The sequence below is a fragment of the Rattus norvegicus genome, chromosome 10 (genome assembly GCF_021556685.1).
Source record: "Rattus norvegicus strain SHRSP/BbbUtx chromosome 10, alternate assembly SHRSP_T2T, whole genome shotgun sequence".
NCBI lineage: Eukaryota > Metazoa > Chordata > Mammalia > Rodentia > Muridae > Rattus > Rattus norvegicus.
The window spans coordinates 99,477,221-99,489,966 of record NC_141543.1 but is presented as its reverse complement, the minus strand read 5'-3'; the positions used below and the strand labels follow the sequence as shown (position 1 = coordinate 99,489,966).

Genomic DNA, 12,746 nt, shown 5'->3' with positions numbered 1-12,746 from the left:
GTATTTGGATTTTAGGGTCCCTATGCTTCTAGGTAATCTTTAGTTATTTTGTCAATGGTGATGGGTCATTTTGATTGGACTGAAGATGTCTATGAGGTGAGTGGTAGGCATTTCCAGAGACAGCTAGCTACCTTGGGAAAAGAGCCTCCCTGCGTGTGAACAGCACCATTCCCTGTACTGTGGGCCTGGATGGAATACTAAATGATCTGGAAGAGAAATGTCATTAGCGTTGACCTCTCCCCTTTGTCCCCACACTCCCTCCCCAGATGTCATAATGTTAGCAGTCTGCTCCTCTAAACCCTCCTTGCCTCAATGGATCGACACCTCCGAAACCATGAGTCAAAACCCAAATGCCCCTCCCCTTCAGTTGTTCCTGGGTTATTTTGTCATCCTTGTGAAAAGCGTGACTAACATATGCATGCAATGCAAGAACTCAAATGCCAGGCTTCCTCAAAGGGGCCCAGTGCTCTAGAATTTAGAATTCGGAACAAGACAGAAAAACATGGAAGTCCAGAGGGGCTAGTGCTATATCCAGAGTCCCCAGCCTGGAAACCACGTGCTGGCTACCAGCAGGGCACAGGCGCGTTAGCGTTTATATTCCCAGAACTGTCCTTCCTTCGCAGACCCACTTATGGCCTCAGCACTGTGTTTCACAGACAAACCTCTCAGGGAAAGCTGAGGCTTTTCATTTCTCACTCTGAATTCTTTTTCGTTTGTAGCTTATGTTGTTATAGAGAAAGCATTACGCGCCGACACTGAAAGGCTTCTCGCAAGTAGTGTGTTGCCACATGTGGCAGTGCCTGTGGACTATGTTCCTAATGACTGTGGAGTGTGCACATGGGCAGAGAATGACGGGAGCCACCTAGGAAACTCGCCCCGTCCCATGAGCTAGCAACGAGGCTGTTTATATAGCACTGGCCTTTGAATAGAGGGGTAGGGCACTAGCTGGGATATAGAAGGGCAATGTACAACTTCAACAGGGAGAGAAATAGTATGTAATAAAAAATGTGAAAAGATATATTCAAAACAAGACACTAGGCCTAAAACCTGTGGTGTGGTTGGCATGACCAACTGTGAAGATGTCTTGAAAGTTGGTGACTTCAAGTTAGTCTTAGAGTGACTTGAGTGATGTCAGTGCAGGGGTAGTGCTGACACTGTAGAAGATGCTAACATTGTAGAAGGTACATGTTTGAGGTGTCCATCATGAACGACCCGTGCTTTGCAGAGCCTGGTAGCAAGACCAGAATCACAAAGGCTGGGTTGCAAGGTAAGAGGTGTAAACTTATCACTGCAGCAAGAGAAGACCACTGGAGCTCCTGAGTATACCTGTGATGGGATCCTTCCGTGGTGAGCGGGATGGATGGATGTTTAGTGAAGATCAGCTGAAAGCCGATAAGGAATGGTTTAGCAGGAACACTGCTGGGACTCCCAACTTCTGCTTCAGACCTTGGTTTTACCAGCTACTAGCCGTGTAACCTTAGCCAAGTCTACCTCTCTCTATGTTTCAATTTCCTCTTTTATACAATGGCGATGATGCAGGCTCTGCCTCATGAGGCAGTTACACAAGCCGGATGGTTAACACATGTGAAAACTTGAAACAGCTTCTAGTCTGTAGTAAGTGCATGGTGAATGCAAGATCCTTTATTATCATCAACTGTCATCCTACCAAGAGTCAGAAAGGTAGGTGTGGCAGCAGAGAGAGAGAGAGGAGGGGATAAGAAGCTGAGAATAAATCACAGAGCTATGGCTGATGAAAGCCAGAGATTAAAAAGATTCACCCAAGGAAGCGGATGCCGAGGCTGATAGGCAGAGGGTCAAGGAAAGAGATCAATAGAGCACCACAAGGAATACCTCTGTGGATGCTGAGAGGATAATGAACCCAAGAAAGATACAGACAACGAATAACCAGAGAATTAGGGGTAAATCAAGAGCATATGTTGTCATGGAAACCAGGGAAAGAGTCGGCAGATACATTGAGAGTTGAGTGGGGACTGAGGGTAAGAACCGTACCACTAATGGGGCCTGGGTATTATTTAAAAGACCAGAACAATCCAGTTGTAGGATGTTTGAGAACCATGAGAAATTGGGGTATGGGGATGATAAGAAAAAGATGAGGTGTCATTTAAGGAACAGTAAGCAGAGCAAATGAAACATCCCCATGAGAGAGTTGAGTTCTAAAGGCATACCCAAAGAATGTAACATCTAAAGAGGACAAGGAGATGTGAAGCAAATAGCCAGGGGTGGTGGGGTGGGCAGTGGTGGTGGATTGAATACAGAGCAAGACTAACACATTCCTCTTGGGCAGAGTGAGGGGATAGGGATTGGTAGAGTGAACTTACAGAGGAAACCAAGGCAAGCATTGGCTAGCAAACAGATTCCCTGATGGTATGTGTTCATTTGGGTGCACACGTGTGTGTGGAGGCCAGAGACTGAGGCCACCGTCATCCATGATTGCTCTTCACCTTGACTTTAAGACTGGTTCCTTACTGAAGCTGGAGCTCGTCAATGAATTTATCTGCTTACCCACCCTCTCCCCATCCTCCCAGTACTGGGACTGCAGATGTATAAGGCTCACCCAGTGCTTATGTGGGTTCTGGGGACCTGAACTTTGACTCATACTCTCGCACAGTAAGTGCCTTAGCCATCCCTCCCACTCCTGAAACAGAGAACAGAAAAGCCAACTTACGTGAAATTTGGTTTCTGAACCTTTCTGTTATCGTTTCTACGAGTAAATATGTTTACCATTCCTAATGCGTCTAAACGTGAGGAAAGAGGTAAGTTAGGCAGTTTTGAATTCCTCTCAGTTTCAAGTGTCTTCTAGGGAAGGGGGGATGGAAAGTAGTTGAGTGCAAAGGCCTGTGCTCAAGTACGTAACATGTGTGGCCCACAGAGGAACCTGGGAAGGAAGCACCTGCTTGCTTGACTTACCTAAGCCCACCCACGAAGAGCTATGAGGTTTTTACAGGGCCTCACATTCTCTTATCATGCCTTTGTTAACCAGCGTGAGTTCCCTTGTGTCAGAGGTTTGCAGAAATCCAGTGGAAGGTCTAGGACCTTTGCTTATCTCTTTCTTGTCAGAGGCTCTGGGAGGCCAAGGTGTGCACACTCTCTGGCTGCTGCTCATTTTATTAGAGAGTGGCTCTGCCCCGTTTCTTATTGGACCAGGAAACCTTCCCTGCAGTTGACCTTAAAAACCTATGAAGAAAACCAGCACCATCGTTTTTCTAAAAAGGAAATAAGAGATTTATTTTGGTCCCCTGGAAATCCTATAATAAGTACATCTGCCTCCTGCTGCTGCTGCTGCCTTCTTTAAATCCCTCTAGGAGAGCTCTTGGGTGGTATGCACGTGTATTCCATCCAGACAAACATCTTGGATCCCCCCTCCCCCACCCGCGGCATACAGGATGTACCAAGAAGATTTATATATTTTTGTACGACATACCAGAAGCACTGAGTCTTGAAATTCCAAAGAGAAGTCTTTAACATCTAAGTGGTTATGACTATATCAAAGTGATAAACTCAAATCACTGACATGAGTTACATAGCTGGAAATTATCCCAGGCTCTGAGCTTGATGAATTGCCCTCTATGGGCATTGCTATAAAAGGACCTCTGGTCTTGCAAAGCTTAAAGGTTTGGTCTAAAACATACCAGTTCTAAGATTTTTCATGTTTTATCAGCTTGGTTACTTGGTTAATTGGGTTTGTTATACTTAGGCAGCTTGCAAATACTCTTCAAGCTCTGAGTTTCTCAGCTCCTGTGGGAATGGATGAAGCTCAAATGAAAGTTATCTGTTGCTCTCGAAAAACATACAGGTTTGCAGGTGGATAGCCAGAGAATACCCCAGTGTTGCCAGCCCTAACATTTATGAGTGGCGTGACGCTTCCCAGAGCAGTAGAGAGACATCTAGTTGGGTCACACCTGGCCCTGATTTGCCATTTTTGAGGTTTCAACATTTAAACCATGACTATGTGGGGGCCATTGAGAGCCTGCGAGGGACTTAGGAGGGTGAGGTAACAGACAGTGTGGCATCATTAGACACTATTCCTGGAGGACCAGGGTGGTTCAGTTCCCAGCTCCCTAGGATTTGCCTTTCTACCTATCTGTGTTCTGGTCCATGAGGGTGGACCAGCTTCTCTTTCACCGCAGCCCCATCTGTTTGATGCTGTGTTTTAAAAAAAATGTCTTGTTTTTATATGGCTCCCTAGGCCCCTCTCTCAGAGAAGATGCCATTCTTGCGTGGGTGATTTCAAGGTCACCTTGGGACCTGGATGTGGAATCGGGGATTGGTATCTGTGAGCCACCTTCCCAAGGCAGCCACTAGATAGTGCTGGGACTGGGTTTCAACACGAAGCTGGTTTTCACGTTTTGAGCATCCCACATGCTATTGAGGTGAAGACAGAGTGTTCTATCCATGCTGACACGACTGTTCCTTGGTTCTTCCTAGATCAGGAGAGATGTTTCCCCTCATAATTCATTTTCCTTCTTCCATTGGACTGAAGCTTCACTGAGGCTAAAACCTGACCTTGCGCCCCGGCGCTCAGCACATTTAAGTGCTTAGTAAATGCTCTTCAAACGTCCGTTCCTCCTATTTACTTTTACTTTGTCTCTCACACATGGGTGCTTTCTCTTCTCCCTTTTGAGATAACTGCGCCATAGTTGTGTGGCCACAAGGGGTTCCTGGATCTCTCTATTTGCCTAAGAGCCAGTAACAGACCTTAGATTTTTGCCAAAGATAAGCTGCACCGCCCTTGTGGATATGCACGTGAAAATGATCATGTCCCTGTCCCTGCCTGTTTGGTCCTCAGCTCACGTGCATGGTCTCCTTTTGCAGGGCCACGAAACACATAGCACCTCATAGGAGGTCATGGATCCCTGCTGTAGTACAAATTTCACTTCCTAGAAAAACAGCGGAAGTGGCAAGTTTGCAAGGCTGTGGTTCTGGTTTGATGAGGTGACCCTTTCTAGACTGCTTCTGTGGTGAGGCTCTTCCATGGTGAGGAACAGGCAGGCCCTCGCTGACTGCTTGATGACTTGAGATGACGGTAGAGCAAAGTGCATTGACACGGTTGCCACTGTGACTTCTGGCACAGGAGACAGGGAAACCCAGTCAGGGTTCTCAGATGTCACTGCATTGTAAACAGAAAGCCTGGTCACTCTGGCTGTGGAGGGTCCCCATGAGAGTCTGGAACAATGAACTTGACTGGATACATAACTCACTAAATGGGTTAAACACTTTCCCTCAGCTGCAAGAGAATGTCTCCGTTATGACACGCAACACAGTATGGCTTGCTGGGGTATGTGAAACAGCTGATGCAAAGCCTGTTGGGCAGCCTTCCCTGAAATAAGAGGCCAAGTCCTCTGTCAGTCACTGAGTTCCTCCTATACATTGGCCAAGGTCGTGACTTGTGTGGCCCATGTAACATGAGGGTCAAAGGTCGAGGTAGATGACTGGCAGGTTTGGGAGGAAAGGTTTAGGTATTTATTAAATCCTTGACTTCCCATGGCCCAACGAGAAGGGATGCCTTCTCATTCTGTCTGGAGGCAGTAAATAGGGCCTGCGATGAATCAGAGGAGGGATAGAGCCCTATTGCACTGGAAGACAAGGCTCCTCCGAATGCCCAGGCTGGAGAAGATGCAAGGTTTAAACAAAACGAACTGGGGTTGGGATCACGCCTTCTACTTACTTAGCAAAGTGTTGTCTTTTTTCTGAGTCTCAGTTTCCAAATCTATAAGGTGTGTGTGTGTGTATGTGTGTGTGTGTGTGTGTGTGTGTGTGTGTGAGAGAGAGAGAGAGAGAGACAGACAGACAGACAGACAGACAGACAGAGACAGAGTGACAGACAGACAGACTGAGAGACATAGTAACAGAGAAAGACAGAGACACAGAGACAGAGCGACAGAGACAGAAAGGCACAGAGAGAGACACAGACAGACAGACAGACAGACAGACAGACAGACAGAGACAAGGATAAAGCCTAGCAGGATAATTGCAAGACTCAGAGGCTGTATGAATATGAAGCCCCTGACACAGGGGGGGTCAGCACACAGTTTGGTGAGGCAGCTTCCGAGAGAAGCTAGTCTGTAATCCTCTTATCAACTCAAGGCGAATGTGTTCTAGGACCTGGAGGGATCCCGCCGGATAGTGTGTCTCACTTCACTGGCAAGAAATTGTTGATTTCTTGCCAGCTTATTCTGTGGTGGATTGGTGTCTCGGATTTAGTGACACCCACTGTCAGGTCACATGTTAGAGAGGCTCCTTTTTAAGGCATGGTCAGTGGTGAAGGGCCTCAGGGTCGCAGTCCCCTGCCTGCAGACTCCAAGCACCTCTCTTCCTGGACCATAAGGCTGTACATCTCTGGTTTTCTGTGGAGGACTGTGATGCATGTGGATCAAAGGGAGGCTTTTCCCCTTGTCGTCTGTTTACGTGGGAGTTTAATTTTAGCGGTTGGGATTGTGAATTATTTGTGGAGAGGTACTCCCACCTCGGCAGCCCTTGTTTGCACCTGGCAGAGACAATAAAGCTTCTAAGAGAAAAATACACTTTTCTTCCCATACTTGCGTCTTTTCTTAGCATTTTAGAAAACCCTACTCTATTTCTGGAGCCCTCGAACATCTTTCTCCACTACTCAGAATACACAGCACACGGATCACACATACATGCAGTTCCACACCACACAGCTGACCTAGGTGATCTAGTTGGACCTTCGAATGTCTGCATGCACAGGTACTGGGGTTCATAGCAACGTGCACCTGATGGGCTCACTTGAGCATCATGTCTGCAGCAGGGGCCCAGCGTGGGGCTTCTCAACAAAGTCCACTTCACCAGCTGTTTGCCACTGCAGAGAGAGAGAGAGAGAGAGAGAGAGAGAGAGAGAGAGAGAGAGCGAGAGAGCACGAGCAGAACTTCCTGGGATGTCCATTCTTGCCCTTTGGGTTCTTAGGAATGTTTGAGAAAGGAATGCAAGAAAGTGGGAGGAGACTCAAGCTCTACTCCCAGCAGAAGAGCATGGGTCATTTGCTTTCACGGTCAGATGGGTTCAGTGGGTCCAGGCTATTGTTGACACACAGGAAGGTGAAGTATTGAAGGTAAGAGGCCATCGAGAACAATTACCAATTGCCTCAAATGGAAGACTTCCTGACGGAGTGAGTGATAAGGAGGAATCCCAATTATTAGATTATTCAGGCACAAGCATAATTGAAAGCATTCTGGGAGAAGATCTAATTAAGGCTGGCTTCTCAAAAGGTTAGAACCACTCCGTGTGAGGCAGAGATAACGCTCTGCCTTGGACATAGCCAGGAGCATGAGACCGTGCTCACATAGGTTTGTCCCAACATTCCTTCCTTAACAGCTTCAAAAGCAATGCTAGGTGTGAATAGCATCCATGTGTCCCCATGACCCTAAAGAAAGAGGCAGAGTGGGTGTGCTCTGAATGAACCGTATGTGCATGTGCAAATGTTCATGCACATGCGTGTGTGTGTGTGTGTGTTTGCATGTGTGTGGGCCTGTGCAAGCACTATGTGTGCATGTGCAAACACCGTGTGTGTGTGTGTGTGTGTGTGTGTGTGCCTGTGCAAGCACCTGTGTGTGCCTGTGCAAGCACCTTGTGTGTGCATGTGCAAACACCATGTGTGTGTATGTTTGCTTGTGTGTGTATGTGGGGGGGGTGCTGTGTGTGCATGTACAAGTGTGCATGCACGCCAGCAGTCAACACGGGGTATCTTCTTCAGTTTCCCTCTCGACCGGGTTCTTCATGACAACGTCTGTCACTGAACTGGGAGCTCACCAGCTTGGCGATGCTTCCTGGTCATGGAGCTCCACTGATTTCCCAGTTTTGCTTTCTCAGTGCTGGGATTACAGACGGGAGCCGCCGTGCCAGGCTCCTTACATCAGCTCTGAGGATGGAGCTTGTACAGCAGGTGCTTTACTAACTGAACCATCTTCCCAGCCCTCCTGGTACAGCGTTTTAATTATCCCACATTGCGGTTCAGTTTGTCTTCTAACTTAGGAGTCAAGAGTGAAGGAAGAATGTTTGAGTCCCGGGCTTTTGGCTGACCCCATTAGTGATCTGCAAAAACGCTCTCATGGAGACCTAGACCAAGTGTAGACTCTGCTGATCAATACACAAACACTGCCTCAGACAGATGAGGGTGCCCACTCACCTCCATCAGGGTGCAGCTTCCAGGATCCTGTAAGCTTCTGACAGACTTTGTGCCCTTTCCCCTCTGTGCTTGGATACCTGGTCCTCTCCACCCAGCCTTGCTTGGAACCCTCCGCTCTCCTCTTCAACTCTCAGGTTCCCTTCTGATATTAACTACAGGGTTTGCTGACGACCAAATTCAAGTCTCCACCAGTGTCCAGCAGAACGAACTGTTCCTGTGCAAACCTCTCAAAGCACTTTGTGTCTGCCCCCGTGACCCACGGGGATTTTGTTACTGTCCCACATAGGCAGGATGGTGGACATTTAGTGCTTGATAAGCTACCTGAAGCTCAGAGAATAAGGCAACCAGGAAAAGCGACTGGGAAGCTTAGGGTCTTCTGAGCACAATCGTCCTCTGTTCCATTGTTGTGTCTCTTTCTGAGCAACCGAAGTCGGGCTCTGGCTTAGTTCTGCTGGTCTCCCGGGGTGTATTTAGTGCCTCTGAACTTTAGGCTGACAAGGATCATTAGACATGTATGTCACATTGCAGTCCGTCCTCATGAACGTGGTACTGGGATGGGGAAGGAAAGATCCAGGTCAAGGGAGGGGTGGATTTTGCAGCTTTGGTGCCAGAAAACAGCTGAAGTTGGTTTGGAAAATCAGGATGCCTGGCAGAGATTAGCGGACTGGTGCAGCTGCGTCGTGCTCCCTGGGCCCAGTTAGGCACTGAGCCACGAAACCGCTCTGTGGAACAGGGATGGAAAATTGTGAGGAAAGAGCCTCTAAATGCTGCTCATCTTTAGAGATACCCTGTGTGTGTGTGCGCCTACCCTTTATTCTGAAAATAAGCCTGTGCAAAAATCCAAATGTAGCGATGGGATCCAGTGGGGAAGATTGATCACTCTGGTTACAGCAAATGTCTGTGGCTTCAAAGGAATTCACTGTGGCTTTCCCTGCATCTTGACATAATGTGACTTATTTACAATCAAGTTAAACAAGCAAAGGAAAAAAAAATCAAACAAACCAAAAAGCTAAATAAATCCTAGATCCCTTTACAAGACCTAAGGAGATATTCATGCGTTTTGTTTTGTTTTTTTCCCACCCCCAAAATGTGCATCGGGAGGAAGACGGGAGAGAGACGGGAGGCTGATGTAACATCACCACCAAGTTCATGTGGACAACAATGCTCGGGGGCAGATGCAGATTGTAAAGATTATTTTGTGTGCTGGTAAGATAGCTCAGCTGTTGTCAGGCATGTAAACCTGAACTACATGGACCCATGGGGCAGGAGGAGAAAACTTAACCTTTCAAGCTGTGCTCTGACCTCAAATGAGTAGGCCATGGCGTACGTATGCTCCCAGCCCCGCGCTCATACACAAAATAAATAAAAATAATGTGACGAGATTTTTGTCCGTCAGATGTATGTGTGTGAAGTGTGTTTTCCCTCTCAGCGTGTGTATTCCTGTATGTTCTTGTGTGAACGGTGCATACGCACAAGTGTCTGTGTGCAGGTAGAGGTCAGAGGACAGTCTCAGGTATCATTCTCCGGGAGCTGCCCACCTTGGTTTAGGAGACAGGTTCTGTCCCTGGCTTGGTGCACAGCAGTTAGGCTAGGCTGGCAGGCCAGTGAGTTCTAGGGGTCCATCTGTCTCTGTTTCGCCCCAGGCACGCATCACTGTGCCTCGATTCCACACTGGAAATCCAAGGTGAACTCAGATCCTCCCATTTCTTGCAGATGACAGCCGAGCCGTCTCCCCAGCACCCTTTTGCTTGTTTTGTGAAAACACTTCAGGTAGTCCTGGCTGGCTTGGGATTGACTATGTAGTCCAGGCTAGCCTCAAACTCTTGATCCTCCTGGTTCAGTCTCCCAAGTGCTTAGACTGCAGACAGTGTGTTTTCCATTGTATTTTGCAGAAGGTTATACCATGTTTGAAAACCTCTGAACTTAAAAAATAAAGTGTATGAACTCTCAGAAGGTATGTAAAGAAATAGAGCTATTTTCAATGGAACTCCACACCCATTGTGCTGTCCACCATCCCTGGGCTGAGCCCTTTCACCCAGGCAGAAGTTAAACCTCAGAGCTGTGCGTGGTGTATGCTTCAGCCTGTGCATAAAGCAACAAGTGCAGAAGCAGGTCCAGGCTGCCGCTATCTGGCATCTAACCTGCCCAGTAAGCAGCTCCTGCCCCCTGCTATGTTTACCCTAAGTAGATCTCTCTTGATTATTTAGAAAGCTGCTGAGTTGATGGAAGCAGATCACCCTGTTCTTGAAGCTGTAACACCAGACGAACAGGACGCTCCCCCAAACTGCTCTGTGTCTTCCCTGCTGACTGACGCTTTGGGACTCTGGTGATGGCAGAAACTCACTCCCTGGCTCCCTCGTGCAGTGTTGCCTCCGTGTATGGGGAGGATGGAAAGGGGTGCTGGGTTCCCGATGAACCAGGAGGCCAATGTATCCCAAATCTCTCTCTGTCCTTTCTCTGATTTTCCTGTTCAGGAACTAAATGGTACACAGATGAGAAAAGATTAAACTTGGCAACTTACCGTGATCTGTCTTTCGAGTGTTAGTCCATTGACATTTAAATGCTTCTACCGTGCCCGCTGGGAGCTGTTTCCCCTGACTGTGAGCAGAGATTCTAATGACAGACTCTGATAGAAGCTGATGTCCTTGGAACTGAACCCCAGTCCTCTGCAAGAGCAGCAAGTGCTTTTAACAGCTGAGCCATCTGTCCAGCCCCTTGACTTTTGTTTTGATAGCATGTAAGCCGCACATGATTGAAACTTTGTTATTTCACAGAATGCTAGTAACTTTTTTTTTTCCTAATTAGATGACTTCTATGAAGGAGGAAGGATTGAAATGTTCACATTCTCTTAGTGCCCAGGGCTGGACAGCTGTTACGGATGAGTAGGCTATGCTTCCACCATCGGAGAACCCTTCCTGTAAGTGCCCAGGCAACAGAGCCCCACAATGTCAGGGGCACAGCAGGGAAGGAACTCAGGTCCTGTCTTCTGCCCGCAGTCCTGCCTGCCCACCAAGGCCATGAATCAGAGTCTCTGGCACAAAGTCTATTATGAACCCTGGGCTTCCTATAGAGTTTGGCTCATTCCAGGCTGTTCTCTAATAAAGACAAAGGCCAGGGGACAGAAATATCTTTCTTCCTGCTCCTGGCAAATACCATTTTGATCCCGTCTCCCTCTCAGTGTCCAGAAAATTGGATTGGAAGCAGGACATCGCTGGGGAGTAAATCAGATTAGAGCTTCCTCCCTTGCTGCCTCCAGCAGGCCTCTCATTCTACCGAGCACTTCTCTCATTTATATGGAGTCGTTTACGACACCCCTGTGTCATAGGGACAATTCTAAACCAACTGAGTGAGTACAGGCAGTGGGTGACCCTCCCATTCACAGGGCCCAGAGGATTGGGCTTATTAGAAAACACTGCCAATGGCTTCATTTGGTCCAGAGAAATGTCTGTGTCCTCACAGCTTTCATGCAGCTCGACACTAAGTGACCTCAGGAGGACCCCTGTCTGTCCCGAACAGATGACTTGGTGTCTGACAGTGGTCCAGGTCCCAGAGCTGACTGGAGTGGGACCTGAGTCCTGGTTCAACACAGGTGTTTCCAGAGTCCTCTTGGTGGGCACTTACGGAAAGGACCGTCTGTTCTCGAGGTGGTTTACAAGGAACTATCTGCTGATAAGAAGCAGGCAACACAGCTGTGTGGGACAGGAATAAGGAACTGCCCGGATGGGTGTTGAGGTTTCCGGTTCCTCTTGAGACCTTTTAGTCTCTAAGAACTTCTTGGAGTATTTCTGTCACAAGATGTGGATGGGCTCTGCTTGTTTCCATGACACAGATGCTTTTAAGGACAGAGGCTTGCACACTTCAAGCCAAAATTAGGTTCCAAAAGCCCAGAGATGATTCTAGAACTAACTCTCCTCAACCCCACTCCCAGGTCAGTCACAGAACCAAGACCTCCTACATCTGAACATGACTCTCCCACTGAGCTCTACCCCAGCTTTCTGAACCCCATTGGAATCTTTGGCATTTCCCAAAGCCACAGGGACTCACCCAAGCCCCATGCTGTGCAAGGAGCCTCTCCCTGTTGCCCTGATAGCTTTCACTATCTTTGTAAGTTTAGAAGTATTTGGGTGGCCCAAGCTGAGAGCCCTCCACACCCCAGAGGCCTCTAGTCCAGATGCAGAAGTCTACTCTTACTTTCCACTGGCTATATGGCCATAGGTCGTGAGATATTCATGTCCAGTACCACAGAGAAGGCTCGCATGAAGTCAGGAGGCTCTGTGGTAAGCAGGAATTGGAACTTGAGGAGGTCCCAAGGAGAGAGTTAGAACTGTGGTTTAAGCGCTGCCATCTGGCCCTCCACAGGCCACCCTCATCTGCCTCCTTGAAGTTTCTAAGGCTGGTCTGATTGGTCTGTTTGTTTGTCTTGTGGTCCTCATTATCCACTTCAGACTGAATGGCATAAAAGTGAGTCTCTGGGAGTAGACAGACATAGGCATCAGAATACCATAACATTTTCCTCAGACCAAATAACAAGAAGGCTTAGGCTTTTAGCATTTAAAATTGTGGGTTGTGATGTCATTGTATTTG

At 47.8% G+C, this 12,746-nt stretch overlaps 1 protein-coding gene across 2 annotated transcripts in view; it reads left to right on the top strand.

The window, feature by feature from the left end:
- The window catches only part of Prkca (protein kinase C, alpha), a 397,680-nt gene that overhangs the window by 109,674 nt on the left and 275,260 nt on the right, over nucleotides 1-12,746 (top strand).